Genomic DNA, 15632 nt, shown 5'->3' on the forward strand with positions numbered 1-15632 from the left:
TTTCATTAGCTGCAGTGGAACATGTAATTTGACTACTGAAATTAATGCTCTTGCTCCCTTAAACCCACACCTCTGGCCACAGGAATTGAATGTGTTTGATCTCTGAGAGTGCTTCAGGAGGATAATTGGCTGATGGATTGGAGGGAGCATCCTGAGCTGGGTGGTACTGTGAGTACCAGGTGAGAACAGCACCTGCCTGGGGACTCAGATCCCTTCCCTCTTTCTGCTGTGGTCCTTGGCACTGGGTCACACAGAATGGTTTGGGTTGGAAAAGAGCTTAAAGATCACCTTACTCCAGCCCCCTGCCATGGGCAGGCACTCCTTCCACTAGGCTGTTCAAACCCCCGTGCAGGTGAAAGCTGAGATCAGGCATTGTCTGAGTGTGCTGATCCCAGCAGGGCCCACCTGGGGACACAGTTAGGGGTCAGCTGAACACAGGGGCTGCAAAACAGGATTTAAAGGGCTTAGAGGGAAAGAAGGTCAGACTGGTTTTGGTTTTCCTTTACAAAATGTTTAAGAGTTAACTGAATGTGGCCTTCTGGTAGGAATAGCAATCACTGTTTAAATACAGGTAAGAAATAGTTGTGTTGTAGAATGTGTTCTTTTGTAGCATTATTTTTTTATTGTTCTCTGGACAATAGAGATCTCCTTCAAAGACGAATCTAAGCCCATGAGGCAACCCTTGCTCATTTGTCTTTTATATTTCTACATCCCAATGAAAAAGGCACAAGACATAAATCAGTGTTCTATCTCCTTCTGACTTGTCTTTGGATTTGTGCATTTTTAGTCCATTTAGTCCTTTTTAATGACATGGATTCGTGTGGTGAGGCTCTTTGTGGGTACAATGTTTTTTTGTTTGGCATTAGCCATGGAGAACGTTCTATTTGCAGAGGAAAAGGAGCCCAACAGCAGGTGGAGCAATGAACTATTTACAGCACTGAATTGTGATATCACATGTACTTTTTATTTTGTATTTGCTCCTTCTCCTTTTTCCTCACTTCATTCAGATCAATTGTCAAACATCTGCCTGTCAAAAAAAAAAAAAGGTTACCTTTCTATTTGGAAGATTAATTGGGTTATTTCAGTCACAGGAAAGTTGCCAGCTCGTGTGAAGATGGGAGGAGAGGGGACACAAATTCTAACAGCTATTGATTAATAACAGATGTATACTCAACAGGATGGAAGATAAACTGCTCTTTCCAGGGATTTGATGGATAGGTGCTTGCTTCTCAGTTTCCTGGGGAACACTGCAGGCTCCTCTGTTGGGCTGCTGAGGGTGTTACCTAATGAATTTCCATTTATTGCATGATAGTGAGCATTGATCAGGTCTCTGCTGCCAGTCAAGCCCCTGTTGCTGTCTCTGCCAGCCTTCCTCCGGCAGCAAATACAACTTCCAAAGACTGTTTTTCCCCAGTTTCTTTTATTTTCTGTGATTTTTTTGTGCTATCAAGGACTGACTTGAAATGTACATTCCTAGAAAAGATCAAATCCTAGAAAATATCAGCCCAAAGAGCATGCTGTCTTTATCAATTACTTTATTTAATGTGTAAAGTGTCCAGCAGAGTGTATAATCCAGTGCTTTGGTCAATTAGTAAATCGATATAATCCAAAGCAGATTTATAAACTGCACACAGACAACCTGGGGAACGGGGTCTTTAACTGATAGCATCAGCCAGCATGTCTGAAGTTATAATGACAAAAGGACTGGGAAGAGAGTAACTAAATGCTGGATTGCTTTTTAATGCCAGTGTGAATAAAAGGCTGCTTTCATACACAACATGAGGAAAAAAGCATCCTGGCCTGCTGTAGGGCTTTTGTGCCTCTGTGTGTGTTAGCTGTGTGAGGATAGATGGCTACAGGGACAACATAAAGAAGCAAAAGAGGTTGGTAGAGGAAGTAGTAGGGAACTTGATGAAACAGTAATTCCTAATCCCCTTGCAGAGGTATCCTGAAGTGCTGCAAATGCTCTCTGTACATCATGCACCAGAGAAGTGCTTCAGGTTTCTGTTCTCCTCTCTCATTTGCATTGTGCTTTTTTTGTATTGTAAAATTTATGGTTGACATTGTTTTGAGTGGATTTGAGCTGTGTTGGTCTTTGGATTAAATCTGGATTTATTTTTAAAGATTCCCTGTCACCTTTTGTCCCTGCAAGTGTCCTGGTATTTCTCTTGAATTTCACACTGGGAATCATATACAACTGCATTTCAGTCCTGCTGCAGGACTTCACTTACTCATGTGAAGGCCACAGCACTTGTAGTTTACTGAGCCATCAGGAATTGTATATATAGTATTGTCCAGCTGGAGCTTAACTTTTGGTGGGTTGACAGCATTTTTCTGGTTGTTATCAACAGCAGTCCAAACAAAATGAGTCTCCCTCTGCCCAGAGAAAATACTGTGTTTTTTGGTTTGGTGAGCATCACCAGCAAGACTTAGTGCTCTATCCTTCCAATTTTAAAAATTTTAAAAATTTTAAAATTTTTTAAAGGACAAATTTTATCCAGATAGCAATTAGCTGTTTGGAATCCATTTCTTGACCCTTTGATGTGGGTTGTGTGTGGCATTTTTGCTTCATCCTTTTGGAGGTTTTTGCTGTTACACACATGAAACTGTGCTGCTGGGTCACTGCACCCCAGAGGACAGGCATTAAAAGAAGCACCTGCTCAACCTCTAGTTGAATTTTTGACCAAAATCCCACCAGCATCACTTCTGGCAATTGTCTTTCACCAGGTATTGCTACAGCAGGTGACTGAATTGCAATGCTCCCTACCTGAAGGGTGCCTGGATAAAACAAAAAGACCACAGCACAGTGTGAAAGTGCATCTGTTGTACGATAAATTATACTTTTTGTCTTTCATCACAGAAGTCAAATTAAAATTTCATAAGGATTGGTATTAGTTTCTAAATTTTAGCAGCTGTACAGCTGAAGGAAATGCCTGCAAGCAGAGAGAAGTTAATTCAATGAAATATTTGAACACATTCCTTATCCTCCCCATGATGCCCCTTAGATGTGTGTACTGGGCACTTGTTGCTGGGAATGGGCTTCCCTTCTGCTGCCAGAGAGAAGTTGGCTGGAGTACCCATAATCATCAAATTCTTGAAAATTTCCTCTTTGTCAAAAACATCTCCTTACATGTGAAAATTAAATATCGAATTACATATAATCAGTTGTTTTAATTTCTGACACACAACCTGTGTGTGATTTTTTTGTTTTTGAGCATAGAATCATTTAGGCTGGCAAAGGCCTCTAAAACCATCAAGTCCAGCCATTAACCCAGCACAGCCAAGTCCACATTAAACCATGTCCCTGAGTGTCGTAATGCTGCCAAATACAGCAGGATACCATTTGAAAGAATCTCCTTTTTACCTAGAAGCCGAGGAAATAATGGTTGTCAGAGTTGAGTCACAGAGGTAAATATTAATGAAAGATCTCCTGTAAGCCATTGTGAAGCCTCCTTCAGTCATATTTCCCTCATTAGCTGGAAGCTCTTTTGTCATTTGTGCAGGAACTTGCACTTCTGGAGGAATGTAACTTTTTCAGTGACAGTTTAAAGGAATCTCTGTGTCATGTGGTCTTCTGTAACTTATTCCTCAAGGATATATCCCTCTCAGTCAGTTCCCAAAATCTAAACTATATTTGAGGCGTATTAGTCACACGCATCATCATGTTTTAGAAAACATTACGGATATTCTAAAACTTCTGGGCACTTTGCAGACACGTAGCATTATTTATGTAAAAAAAAAATAAATATTTGGTTTAATCACTGTGTGTTTTGGAGCTTCACTGTCTTTGGATGCCTCTTGAGAGCTTTCCTGTAAGAGCATCCTCCTGGCTGGTGGCTCCAGCCTCTGCTAGATCTGCTGGCAGTCCTTGAGGTTCTCTGCACTGTTTTTTTCCTCCTCAGCACAACCATACCTGCACTTTGAAGTTCCATCCTGTTAACTCAAGACATTGTCTTCTGATCTCTTACAAAAAAATAATAATGAAAATACCAAGGTCTTCCTGATTCCAGCTCCTCGGGCTGAACCACCTGCTCGCTGCAATTACCCCAGGCTTTCCATCACTGGGATTTTCCCATACCACTGCACTTCAAAGGAAAGATATTAAATGTTACACTTTCTAATGATTAATTGTAACATTGTATAATGCAGTTGCCGGCTTTTCTTGTCTTGCTCAGAGCTTCATGTAACTTTGCCTGTTAATTCATTTAGAAGTTTTTATTTCATTTGAGTTTTTCAGAAAATGCCAAGGTAACAAAGGCCAAGAAAGTGTTTTCATCTGTTTTGAACAAAATTGTGTCCTGAATTTGAGTGTTTTCTAGAGGGATTAATGGTTTTTGCCTTTTTTTTTTTTTTTAAAATTAATATCCTGTGACGTATCTTGTCACAAATAATCTATACTATGTCTTCTGCTTTTTGGAGAATGTAACCAGAATTTAGTTGCTTGCAGTTCCAACTCTCCTTCGGAGAGCTTAACCAAAATGCACTTTGTGGGCTGATTATGGGGCCGCTGAACTGGACTTCTAAGGGTTCCTTCCATCCCAAACTGTTCTATGATCCTGTTCTGTCTGTATCCTTGACCCTTGCATTTATTCACACGTGATAAGAGACAACCTTTAAGCTTAGAAAAGTAAGGATTTGGGGTTTTTTTCACTCTGCAACATCTGAAATAACAATAAAGAAAGGAATAGAAATGTATTATTTGATTGGTACAAGTAAACATAGAATATAAAAGGAAGGATGGTAATAACAATAGAGAAAGCAGCAGAAAAATTACAAAAAAACCCCAAGTCTTATCACTGTTAGGAAGTAAAACACCACTTGAAAAAACTTTGTGGTGTTTTTACATCCTAAAATCTTATTCTAAGAGGATTAATTGGAGATAAGATCAGCCATAGAATAACTGTGTGCAGACCTGAATCCAGCTGAGTGCACTTGTGCCTTTCATTCACTCATCATCAAGAAACAGTTCCAACTTTCCCTTAGTCATAGCAAATTCAGATTTTAGAGATATTTTCCCCACCATTCAGGAAAAGGGATTTACTGGTGAAATCCAGACTTAGATTATAATCTGCATTGCCACCAAATGCCATAAATATATGGATAAAAGATAAATGAGCCGTTTTTATAAATCTGCAGTGGAACTTTATCTCAAAAATAACATGAACCTGAGTGCTGAATAACAAAGAACTGACAAGTTCTTAGGTTTGTTTTTTTTATGGTACTCGTATTTTCATTTTAATTCTTCTGTCAAAACAACCTCCAAGTCAAATTTTTAATTCTTATTATGAAAGCTATTTTTATTGAATCAATAATTTGGATGTGCAGCATTTTTAAGCAATTTGTAACAATCTTAGTGATATACTAGAAAGTTTGACTTTTTAAAGAAGTGATTCAGGATGCCTTTTGTAGTACTAAAGTAGCATGGCTTAATTTAAAAAAAATCAATTAAAAATCCTCTGATGACATAAAGATAGAGCTTTTCTCTGACATTGGCATAAATATGTTTTTAATTTGCTTCTAGATTTTAGAATTAATTTTAAATTGATGGCAAGAAACTAAATCTAAATATTTCTGCTAGTACATTGAATCCATGCAAAGCATAAGGCAGTCAGAATTTCCTAGCATTATCCCATCCAGTTCCACCACTGTCCATTACAGCAGCATTTTGCAGCACAAAAGGCTTTCCTTCAAAGTAAGCATTTTCCTGAAGTGAAGTCAGGATAAGCACTTTGGGATGCTTTGTGGAGCTTTGTGTTTCCCTGGATTTATATTCTGCTTCAGTTTCCTCTCTTAGCCATTAGGAGAGAGGTTCTCATCTTCATGCAGGTGATGTTTAGGCTTATGTGTGCATGGTTTTCTTTAGCACTCACAACTTCTAGAGAGCAGCTTACTTCTGGAAGGTTGAGTTTGTTGTCTTTAGGATAATTTTGTGTGTGTGTATGTTTAAATAATCTCCTCTGTGGCTGGGCCATGCTGGCCCTACCTGGTGCTTCAAAACCTGCATAATTTCTCCCAGAAATAGTTCCTGGTATTACAGCTTGGCACTGTTGTTTTGTGTTTACCCAGGGATATAGAGGAGCACTCTACACCCCAAACCCAGCAGGAATTAGGTCAGATTTGCAATTTCTTTCCAAGCTGATATGTGGTAGCCTTAAAATATTGCAGGAGTGACACAGTAAACCTGAGCTGCCTGAGCAAATCTCACTGGTGGGAGATTTGTAGGAGATTTTGGTGTGTGACTGGATGAGCTTTCACTTTCCCCTCTGTTTTTGTCAGTGTGGAGTCTTTCTTATTTGAGTAACTTCATTACTCTCTTTGTGACAAATTAAATTAAGAATTTTTGCCTATGCCAGGCTTCTAATGGTGCCTAAAAATAATTTCAAGACCAACAGCATAATGTCTTTCAGTAATTGTTAAATATGAGTCAACTGACAAGGCTAAAATAAGAATCAGGCCAATTAAACCTCTCTTTGAGGATAGTGGTGCCTGTAATTAGAGATGCTCAGGAAATGTTTCTCCCTCACTCCCCACCAGTCCCTACCCTTTTTCTCCCACAGGATGATGGAAGTGAAGGGAGAGAGCACCCACCTCGAGCGCTGCAGTGCTCAAATGGGAACCTTCAGCAGCTTCTCCAGAATGTGAAAGCTCTCAGCAAGTTTTTTAGAATGCATTTCTCAGAAATGTCTTGCCTTTTTTTAAAGAATCAGTATTTTGTTTTCTGAAAAAAAAAACCCAAAACCACCTCAAAAAATCTCAATAATGCACTATTTGTGGTGGTGGATAGGGGATGTTTAAGTGTCCTATTCAGAGAGTTGAAGACCTGTGATTTGGAAGTGTGGCAATAACAATGCTGCAGGACTCTACTCTATTATCTCAGCAGTCTGTGGGAACCTTATTTTAAAAATAGAGTGATTTACCTCTTTTGAAATTGTTTATTTCTCGTTAACTGGTGAGAAATTACATTATGAACTTCACTGTGGGTAGACCATAATCTTCACCTGCAGCTCAACATGGAATATACAGTTTAACTTCAAGTCAGGAGGCTACTTAAAATAGAGAAAATAAAGTAGATAAATAAAATAAATAGAGGGAGATGCCTGCGAGGAACTTTTGTTCTGTGTGATCCTCAGTTCACCAATTTTTTCTAATAGGTAAAACTATTGCCTGCCATAAGGTGGTTGTAAAAAATTAGTTGTTATTCTTTTAAAATGCATTACTTTATAATCTAGTTTCTCAGAACAGCAGGCTCTTGTTTTAGTGAGACTTCAAATGAATGCAGATTCATTAAGTGCAGATTATGACCACCAAGGACATATTTCTTATTCTTTACTAGGTCTTTCCATCCTTCACTGTTTGCATCCTTTATCTAACCAACTTCTGTCTTAAGGACTGTAATTTTCTCTCTGCATGGAGAATTACAAACCTTGTCCATTTCACAGATGTTTGGCTTTTGTCTATTTTGGTGTTGCTTCCTTTCATCCTGACTTTGTAATACCTAAAGCGTGTGTTTTAAATCTCTGAATATGATGCTGAAGATAGGAAATAATATAAGACTTTGTCTTCAAAAATAAATTCCTATTTGTGAAGAGTTGAAGCTTGCACTGAGAATTTGTCAGGTCTCTTTGTTCAGCAGTGGTCACGTGGTACAGCTGTATAATGTAAATTCAACAGTATTTTTTTTTTTAAAGAAACTTTGCACTGACTTTTCTCAGTGTGAACGGATCCAAAGTCTTCAAGGTTTTGTTGGTTGTAGACTTTGTATGTCACAGCAGTTTTTAGTGTCTTGAATGTGGCTTAATTGGCTCCCAGATGTGAGAACAAAATGGACCCTTTTTCATTTATCTGTAGAGAACATGGACATGTGCAATTATGTCGTTGGAGTGTATTGATTTGGAACCCTATAGACTTTTTTTTTTTTATATCAGGGTTTTCTTTTTACAATCAGCAAGAATTCTGTATGGAATGTGCTGGGAATCCGATGGGGATGTGTATTTCCTATTCACTCAGAGGTCCAAAACCCAGTGTGACATTGTCTTTGCAGTAAATTGTATTTTCCCTGGATTCTCTGTATTACAGGCTGAGGAGTTGGATCAAAACCTGGTGCTCTCAGCAGCAATGCCTGCATGCTACATTGTCATCTTTGATAATATTTTTTAGCGTGGCACCTAAATAAGGACAACGCCTTACAAGAGGTTGCAAAATAAAAAAGAAGGGGCTTTTGGTATGACTAAATTAGTAATTCCAAAGTTTATTTTAAATGGATTTCTCAGCATTTGTATGCTTTTTTCTTTAAACTCCCGTTCCATATCCCCTCAATTTAATTGTTAATGTAAAATTTAGCTCTGGGGACAATTTTTAACAGCTATCACGAGCAAGAATGTCATTTCAGAAGTGGTACCTGATATTGCTGTCGTTTCACGGTGGCATTAGTAAAATAGTCTTAATGGGGCAAATATATTTGCAACTCAATATCCCCCTTTACCCAGTCAGCTACAACTAAAATTCTCCTTACATGTTTGACTCTTCTTGCCTTAATGAAAATTCACAGAAACAGAGGAGAGGTGAGTGGTAGTGATACAAAATAATAGGTGCCATCAGGCACAAGTGTGTTTTATGAGCTTGTGTCTCACAAAGCCTTGGGAAATCACAAATTATGTTTATCTTTTACATGCACAGAAGCAATCCATAATTTTCTAGTCTTTAGGGTATCTTCAAGTGGGTCTCTCTGTTCTTGCTGATTCAGTCTGAGCTAAGAAATAGATCAGTAACCCTCTAGACTTTGCAGGGTTACTTTGGATGGATAGAGTTGTATGAAATTTCTTGTTGAGACATGAAAGCAGATGAAATTCAGGTGGTTTTACTCTTCAGTGTGATGTGAATTTCTCCCTAGTCCAGGAAAAGTAAGTGAAAGGACTAGTCAGAGTGTCACAGAAGTGATTAAATTGTTCTTCCAGGTTCTGCTGATACAGTAAGGGAAGGAAACCATGGTTTCAGGAAAAAAGTAAAGCCCAATTACCTCTGAGTAAAACTGGCAATTTACTTTTTACCTTTTTCCCCAGAGGAAAAGGGTTAGAACCATATTCAGTAGAATGGATCTGTCAAGGAAAAAAAGAAAGGGTTAAAGTATTCAAATTGGTTATATGAGACTTAATTACAGCATTCTAGTAAATGCTTTCCAGCATTGGGAGCAACATTCCCTCATGCCCCCTCTCACCTCTGCAACTCAGGAACCTGCAGAGAACAATATCCCATTACTTTCAATTGCAGTTTTATCTTCTGGTTATGGATATGGTGCAATTCCTTCACTTAAAGGAATTTTTGTTCACTTTCTGTCTTCACATTTCATTTCACAGAGGGGTGATCACAGTGCAGTAGTGTCGAGGGTGCATTTGGTGAGGTTTGCAGGTATCAGAAGTATTTTTGAGATTTTTCAGGTTAGTTATAAGCTCTGGCCTTTTGAGAAGAGAAACAGAAGGAAAACCATGCAGCGATGAGTAATTTGCCATTTCCCAATAACCTTCCAAGCAGAGCTGAGTGGCTTTTGCATGGCTTTCACAATTGCTTTGAAGAGCATTCAAATGTACCTCTCATGTTGAAACAGTCTTGTACTGAGGTTTCCCACACAGCAGCCAGTGGTGTGTCCTCTGCAGGGCATTCCCAGACTCACATGTGAGAATTTTGTGGTTGAACCGCTCCTGTTCCTTCCATGCAGCTGCCAAACCAGTTGTTTTAGCTATTGACTTTCCCTTTTAATCTTTGCTGCCTTGGTTGCTCACGTGTGCTAAAGAATGAATGTTATTAACTGGGATGATGACAGGAGCAATGAACACAAACTTGTTTAAACTGGGCATGTAATTTGAAAATTTTAAGAGGAATCTTCAAGTGGGAGCAAGTTCTTCATCAAGTGTTGTAGGTTCTGCTAGCTCCTCAATCCTTGTTTTAAAGTAGCATTTCTATATTTTCTTCTCAATCCTTTGTCAGAGCAAGGCTCCTCTGAATTGATATAAATTTACTACAAATAGGGAAACAGGGGGGACTGTGAAATATGTGGCATCTGCCTTGGGACAGTGCTATGGAGGGATGCAGTCACTGTCTGGTTCAGGAGGATCTACTGAATAAATACTGCAAATTTTCCCATGTGCCATAGCCCACAAAAAATTCCCAGTGGAAATGAGAGACCTGTAGTGGAAGACCAACTGGCACAATGATATTGCACATTATAATGCCATAAGACAAGAGCAGGAGAAATAAAAAACATGGACATGGTGCTGGTTCTTTGCAACAGAAGCACATTGTTAAATAATATTCCAGTTGTCCTCAGAATGGATTGTGACGAGGAAGGACAAAGTAGAAACATCAGTTCTCTTTGCCCCTCTTGAGACACACATTTCATCCCCATGGCATTGACCATATCTGTATAGTTTGAAGTCTAATTCTTAATGAAAAATCCCTTAGGCTCCCTGCAGCTGTGGGAAAGTTTCTCATTATGTTCTGCAGGGCCTAATTTTCCATGCAGGGCTGTTCATGTTTTTAGTTCACAGGGAAAAAAAAATAAAAACCTTAGTGATGAGAGATGTTGGAGAAAAAAAGACTGCTGGTGAAAATACACTGAGCAAGAGCTATCAGTTCTTGTTTAGGAAAGAAGACACAGTTTCAGTGTGTCTGAAATGGCAAAGGAAGCTGCCATTCATTTGAATGTTACTGAAGGGCTTTCTTTCCCTCTTAGTCCTCACACTGTCTTGGTGCTTGGGGGGCTTATTGTCTTCCCATTTGGAAATCAGTGTGGTAGACATGGTCCTTACTGGATGCTTTGAGGGGTGGGAGAAGCTTTTTTTAGTTTGAGGGTGGTAAAGGATGAGCTTACCATTATTTTCTTATTTTCAGTGTCTTTTCTCTAATTGTATTTGTGAGTTGACTTTGGCTCAGCTGTGTTCAGTGATGGTTGGGTAGAACTGCCAGAGTAGGAACACAAATCTAAGGATCTCAGAACTGAAAATACTTGATACTTCCTTTTGGGTTTGATAAGACTCTCCTTACAGTCTCTTTCTCTTAATTAACTGAGGTTGAATGATGTGATTACTTTAACGTTCTTTAGAAAACACTGTAAAATAACAGACTTTGGAGCAATAATCACAGAAGTAATGGAGGAATGCAGCAATAACAGTAATTCCTATAGTGTTATTTTTAAAAAATTTCTTAATTAATTGAAGTGTCAGACACTATTTTGCAAAGCTTAGTTATTAAATGGAGAACTTGTCCATTGAAAATTAGTATTGATGAATAGTAAGAGTAGTAATAAAAAAAAAAGAAATCTAGTACAATCTCTGGATACAGAGATAAAAAGAATAAGGCCAAGGCAGTTGGCTCTTGAAGATCTAATTCTGCTGTGTTATACTAAGAATGAGACAGAGTTTTAGTGCAATTTAATAATTAATCTTAAATAAATACATAATGGCAGCATAATCAATGCAAATCTATGTAAATAGGTAGTAATGGTGAATTAGAATCTAGTACTACTGAATGGACTGCTCAAGATGTCATTAACTAGAAAGACTAAAGAACCTGTTTACTAAGAAAAATACCCTTTTTCCTATACCAGTTGCTTTAAGTTGTTAATTTGAGAAGCTGATCATTTTGCACCATTAATCATAATAATTAGAGACAGATTTAGTGAGCTTTAGTGCGGTTCCCAGCTAGATTAATAGTTGTGTAATCCAGTGTTTATTAATATAAATGAAGTAAATTAGAAGCATGACATTATAAAGAGGAGGAAGAAACTTCAGGAACTTTCCTGGATGTTCCCAAAACTCCATTAATTTACAATGACAGGGTGTTCTTCAGTAGTTTGCTTTGTTTTGTTTCAGTCTCTTTTTTCCTCCTGCAATAATAATGCTGCCATTCACGCTGGTAAGAATGTGTGTAACGATCTCTAAACCATATTTACAGTTTCTGAGTATCCACAGATTTTGGTATTCGGGTGGAGATGGGAGTAGGGAACTTAGCAGCCACGGGAAGTTGTGCCTTTGTGTTTAATACATATTCTTATCAGTGAGATCGTGTTCTTCATTCACCTGGAGGCTCTGAGCCAGGATTGCCAGCAGGGTTTGGCGTGTCAGGAGACTCCCACCCCGTGTGGTGGCAGCAGTTTGTGTGTGAGCGTTGCCATGCAGGGGTTTCAAACGAGGAATCCCGTGGAATCCCGATGTCTCCTTGCTGCTGCTCTCAGGTAGGGAGGAGGGAGTGTTCCTTCTGCTGCCTCTGACTCTGGGCTGCTTCACTTCAGAGAGGAGTTGTGAGTGATGGAGTGGAGTGTGGAGGGGAGAGGTTTTCCCCAGCTCTGAATTTCTCATTCCTTTCCCGAGGCAGGCGCCTTCAGGAGTCTGTGTTTCCCACTCTGGGGTTCACAGGGCAGATTAAGGCTGGCTTGTAACAAAATGTTCCACTGGTGCTGAGCCCTCCCTGGGGTTCTGCCATCGGTCAGGGGATCTGTGAGTGCTCCTGTGCCTGGGAAATGCATATTTCCAGGGCTTTATTGAACTTGTGTGCTGAAGCACCTCCTTTTTGAGCCATGTATGTAGTTAAGGGGAAAACCTCAGATTTATTTAGGATTGGAATCAGTTTCTCATTATAAACCTAATGTTTGAACACTTCCAGAAATGAGAGGTTCTCCTGATGGCCTGCTTGAGCCTCATTGATTCCATTCCATCTTCTCTGTTTTAAAATTACTTTTTAAAAACTAGGAAAAAAATAATGAGAGGGTTAAAAGACTCCTGGTAGCTGAAAACATCTATAAATTAAAAATCTTCATGGGCATTTAGCAACGGGAGGAAATCTGCATGTTTGTTCATGTGTTTTCTTACGTCCTCCACCAAAACCCATTAACCAAACCGACCCACAGGTTCCCAAGAGTTACCAGCATTTTCTTCCCCAGAGATTTTTTTTTTTCCTTTTGAAAGTATCTCCTCTTTCCTCCTGAAATGGAAGGCTTGTTTTTAACAGGGCAGTTCTTGACCTTCTTTCACCTTTTTGTTTTGGATACACTGGCTTAGCTTTGTATTGAAAATCACATTGCAAATCTAAATAGTCACGGAAGACTTCAGCTCCCCGTGAGGAAAGCACCAGTTGCTGTGTTCCTGTATTTTGAACAGCAGCTCCTCACAATGCAAAGCACCAGGCAGCAGTTGTGAAGAAGGTAATTTCCTATCCAATCCAGGCTCCTGGTTACAAATCACCTGACAAAAAGATCATGAAGAAGTAGTTGTGGGACATGTGCTTGGCCGTCTCTCCGGTTATTCCACAGCTACTTTCCAGCGAGCAAGTTGAGAAATAGGACCTGCTTTGCAGTGGGAGCTCCTTAGGGTAGGTGGTTTCAGTTTTGCCTCCCTTGATTTGAGTAAGACAAGCCTGTTTGCATGTGGGAAGGGAATTCTCTTGGAGCGTGCCTTCACATGTAATTTCTCATACCTTTTTGGATCATCTTAAAAGAAATCTATACCTGTAGTTGACCTACTTAATCTATGCAATTATTCCACTTTGCTTGGGTGTATGCACATCATGTTCTTGTCTCTGTATTTTTTTCTCCCAGTTTTTGGCAGTCATTTTATTCCTTGTTAAAAATACCATTTGGTTGTTAATGGGAACTTGAGTTGAGTATTTCTGTTGAAATTACTGGCCAGAAGAATGGAGGCAGGAACCAGACAGTGCTTTGCACAATCACAGCCCATTCACCTCTTTCTCAGAAATCCTGCTGGATTCTTTTAGGTGTTTTTAATAGCGATGAGTAAGGCAACTGGATCCCTGCTGAAAGCAAGTGAAATGTCAGGGATTGTTTGTTCTAGTTAAAAATGCACCAATTTCTCAACAGAGCTTGATGCTGCAACATCGCTTTATCTATGAATCTGCTAAGAGATTTCCAAGAGCTGATTGGTATCTTGTGCCTAATTGTCATCTTTTGTGTGATGCCAAATTTACTCATGTGTTCCTTCCTTCCTGGCTATATTATAATATTCTTTAATGCTCCAGAGTCTGCAGTTTACATAAATTAAATATTTCTGAGTCAAATTGCCTGTGACTGGGGTGTATGTAGAGAGGACTCAGCCCTGTAAAACCCTTTCTGCTCTGTGATCCTGCAGAACTTGGTAACCAGCTAAAAATGAGGGATGTAAGTCATTTAACTGGAGACACTGAGTCATTTGGTGTTTCTTTCTGGCTTAGTAGTGGTACTCTTAACATACTGTCTTATCTGTTCCTTAATCAATATAATTAAACATCAACAAATCTCTTTAACTTTAATCAGGCTTTAATTTAAATTAATCAGACCTAGTTCTGTTGAAATTTACTCTTCTCAGTTGTGGTGAAATACTTACTAACACAGGAAAGAATGACACTTTACTTGCTCATGTTATTAAGGCTTTACATGTCACTGTGGTAGTGGAGCAACAAGAAATTATTTCAGATAAAATTAAATGCAAAAGTTTTTAGCCTAGACATAGTAATCTTTTAGCAATATTAACATATGCAGATTACTGTACAGCATCTGATACTATTTAGTGCTTTGGTTAGAATACTTTTGACCCTGATGTTTTGCTTTACATTTTTCTTTTAAACGTTGCTTTTGTAGAGTTGCTCTAATAAATTCTTCCCTGTGTTTTCCAAAGTATTGCCTTGCCCCTTGGCTATCATAGGGAAACAGCTGTGATTTAAGACATCAGCTTTGCTATTAACATCAAGTGGCTGCATAGCAGCCATGAATCATCTTTATGGATGTGTTCTGACTAAATCATAGGACTCATTAGGTGTGGATGGATGGATATCTGAGAAAGTGATATAGGTAATAGGCTGTCTTCTAAGATAATGAAAAAGTTTTCACCTTCACTTTTCTTTATAATCTTGCCTTGGAAATGGTGGCTTCAATGCAAAGCTTGCAAACATGCAGCTGACAATGAGTCTATCCCTGTAAATCCATACACAGAGGGCTGATTCATGTGGTTGAATGGTGATTATTCACAACTGGGACTTTTGTAGCAGAGTATTTTATCAGACAAGAACAAATTAAGTTTGGGTTCTTCTTTCAAACTGGAAGTTCTCTGGCATCTGATGGCCAATAAAGGATTGTCCCTGGTGTTCTCAGAGGAAGGTGGGGCGAGGTACTGGAATGAATTTCGCAGGAATGTGCAAGAAACAAATCTTCCTAATTTCTGTTTTGCCAAAACAGCCATTTAAATAGCAAGCATTCCTTCTACCCGTGGCCTCTGTAGGAGAGTATTTAATCTTTCCTGTATAATTTATTTATTTCAAGGAAATTATTTTATTCTTCTACAGAAGAAGCAAACATATAAGGAAATTGGCTCTTGGCCAAGTCATATCTCTTAACCCAGAAAATATAATTCACCCCCCAAATGAGCTGGGTTAATCTGCTCTTGATAATGTTTTGCTATAATCAGATTTTTCATAGTTGCTGTCTAAATGCTAATTTTTATTTTATTTTTTTTGATCAAGCTTTCAATTTATTTGCTGCAAAGAATGGTTATTTAACAACAAAAACCCACCAAAAAAATAGCGTGAACATTAACTGCCCTAAGACATGAACTCATTAGAAGCACACAGTCAGATTGATTGGACTGATAGTGATG

General features: G+C 38.8%; 1 protein-coding gene across 9 annotated transcripts in view; it reads left to right on the top strand.

Moving 5' to 3' along the window:
• The window catches only part of NAALADL2 (N-acetylated alpha-linked acidic dipeptidase like 2), a 413787-nt gene that overhangs the window by 141212 nt on the left and 256943 nt on the right, over window positions 1-15632 (top strand). The window contains exon 1 of one of the 9 annotated variants that reach the window (XM_039713922.1): window positions 13264-13359. The exons of the other annotated variants lie outside the window; for them this stretch is intronic. The gene's annotated coding sequence lies outside the window, so the exon portion shown is untranslated. Of the gene's footprint in view, window positions 1-13263; window positions 13360-15632 lie in introns of those variants that run through there. 9 annotated transcript variants of the gene reach the window in all.

Source organism: Passer montanus, unplaced genomic scaffold (assembly GCF_014805655.1).
Source record: "Passer montanus isolate IOZ18808 unplaced genomic scaffold, ASM1480565v1 scaffold29, whole genome shotgun sequence".
Taxonomy (NCBI): Eukaryota; Metazoa; Chordata; class Aves; order Passeriformes; family Passeridae; genus Passer; species Passer montanus.